This window comes from Emiliania huxleyi, assembly GCF_000372725.1.
Source record: "Emiliania huxleyi CCMP1516 chromosome Unknown EMIHUscaffold_117, whole genome shotgun sequence".
Lineage (NCBI taxonomy): Eukaryota > Haptophyta > Isochrysidales > Noelaerhabdaceae > Emiliania > Emiliania huxleyi.
Window position 1 is genome coordinate 412480 of NW_005201421.1, and position 2664 is coordinate 415143.

The following is a 2664-nucleotide window of genomic DNA, read 5'->3' on the forward strand; positions in this document are numbered from 1 at the left end:
GGAAGGGTGGAGGGGTGGAAGTTGGAGGGGTGGAGGGGTGGTTGAGCCCTCTAGCTCTATCGATATAGCCCTACCCCTCCCGCCGTTTTAGGGCCTCCCCACCCGCTATGCATTCAGTCGGTCTGCAGTCGGGATCTGATAGTCGGGTCGGAATTGACTGTGAAGGCCATGCACACGCGCAGCCCACAGGTTGCAACTACGAGAGCCCGTAGCGCTTGATGGCGAGCAAGCCAGTAGCGTGGAAATCCTGGTTGCGGGCCATGAGCAGATTCTGACTGGATCGCTCCAACCCCTAGAGAGTGCGAAGAGCTCCGCATTCCAACGCCTCGCCCCCGCCCAGCCGTTTTCCCGCCGCCCAATGCTCCGCCGTTCGCTGCCGTGGTCTGCCGTCGTGCCGCCGTTCCTTACCGTGCCGCTCCTTCCTCCGTGCCGCGCCGCCCTTGCCGTTTAGCCCGCCGTACCCCCTGCGCCTGCCGTTCGTTACCGCCTTGCCGCCGTACGGCCGCTCCTACAATGGTCAATGCCGCACCTGCCGCCGCGCCGCCTTACCGCCGACCCTTATAGTGCCGTGCCGCCTTTATACACACACCTTACTTTCTGCTCGACCGAGTTTGCGCTGATGAGCGAGCCGAGCCGCCGGGTGCCCCGCAGCGGCCTCACTGGGCCAGAAGATCAGCCCGAGAGTGCTTGCCGCCGTACCGCCGCTCCTACAATGCCGCACCCGCCGTGCCGTTCGTCCCGCCGTCCGATATCCTGCCTGCCGTCTGTTGCCGCCGCGCCGCCTTACCGCCGACCCTTAACCGTGCCGTGCCGCCTTTATACACACACCTTACTTTCTGCTCGACCGAGTTTGTGTTGATGAGCGAGCCGAGCCGCCGGGTGCCCCGCAGCGGCCTCACTGGGCCAGAAGATCGGCCCGAGAGTGCTCCGCAGCAGCCTCGCTGGGCCAGAAGATCGGCCAGTGAGGTGGGGTGCTAGTCTGGGACCGATACGTCGCAGTTCCCTTGCTCCAAGCGCTTGCGCTTCGGCGGTAGTGATCTGATCACCCATTACAAATCTTCAGATCGCTCCTCATCGCAAACCCTGTCGGCAATATTCACCCTCGCAATTTTCTTAAAAGCTACTACACTAAAAATCCCCAAATCGCCATTCTCGATCCCCGCGTCCAATTTAGTACCAATTATTTTTACATATTAGATATTGAAAATACATTCCAAACCCTTCCAAAAACACACCACACCATCTACGCACATTCCTTTGCCCAAAAATCATAAAAAAAATTGAAAATTTCACATTTCAACTTTATAGGCGGGTGCGACGCCAGCCTCTCTCATCTCGAGCATTGCTGTCCGTATGGTCTAGTTGGTCATGACGTCTGCCCAACATGCAGAAGGTCCCCCTTCGATCAAGGCGCCGGCACGTGTGCAGCTGCAGGCCAGAGGGCGTGAGGTGAGACCGAATCCGCAGTCGCACGAGCACCATCGCGCCCACTAATGATGGCTTACGGCGCTGCACGGCAGATAGGCCCGCCTGCGAGCGTGGGATACAGTCGCGGGGCGTGAGGTCTCAGCATATCGTAGGCTAGGAGATGATACGGCGGCGGGGGAGGGAGGGAGGCGTGAGTGGCGGGCGATGAGATTCCACATATCTCGCTAAAATCGGCCTGGTCCCCTCCCGGGGGACCGGGCGAGCACACACCTCGCGTCCGAGCGCGAGTCGACGAGCGGGAGCCGCCGAGAGATCGCCGAACGACGGCTCGAGCGCGTGCACGTACAGCGCAGCTGCGGTTTGTAACTCGACTGCCGGTCGCGCGTGCGGGATCTGAATGGAGCTCGCTGGCGCCGGTGCACGGCAGCGCCGCCTAGTGGATCGGCGGGAAGAAAAGGGCAGGCGTTAATCGACGATCTGAGGCCGCTGGGATGGATCCAATAATAATGATTCCACGCACGCCTGGAGCATCGCCGCAGCGAGACGAGCGGCCTCGACACGTCGAGCGGTGCGGGTGCAGCGGCGGGGGAAGCGCCCCGCCGTTTTAGGGCCTGCCCACCCGCACTCACTGAATGAGGTTTTCCGAATCGGAGGAACAATCAGCTGGGCTGCACTTGCCTCTGGATCGTCCACAACTCCTACGCCGCTGCTGCTTGACTACCACAGCGCATCTGGCAGCGCGACTGAAGTACTCAGCTTGCCAAAAGCGAGGCGTAGGAGGGCTCATGAGGGCTTGGGAGAGGTGGAGAGCTCGGAGGGGTCGGAGGGCTCGGAGGGCAGAGAGGCACGAGGGTGGCGCTGGTGGGCTCGGGAGGGCTCTGGAGGGCTCACAAGGGATGGAGTGCCCGGAGGGCTCGGAGGGGCGAGCCGCCGAGCCGGGCTCGGGGGGCTCGGAGGGCTCGGAGGGCTCGGAGGGCTCGGAGGGCTCGGAGGGCTGGCAGGTCCGGACGGCTCCGCAGACCTTGTTGTAGGGGGCTGGCAACCTAGGAATCTAGAGACCATTAGCGCAAGCGACTATGCCCAACACAGATCTACGCTCCTCCTCGCAAACCCTGGCAACAGTTCTGCAAGGGGCCCCTCCATCCTCTCGCCCTCCTTCATAGCGCGAGAGGCTCTCGAACAAGAGGAGGTAGTTGAATTGAGAAATGCGCTCCTCTTGCGAGACAAACAAATCGC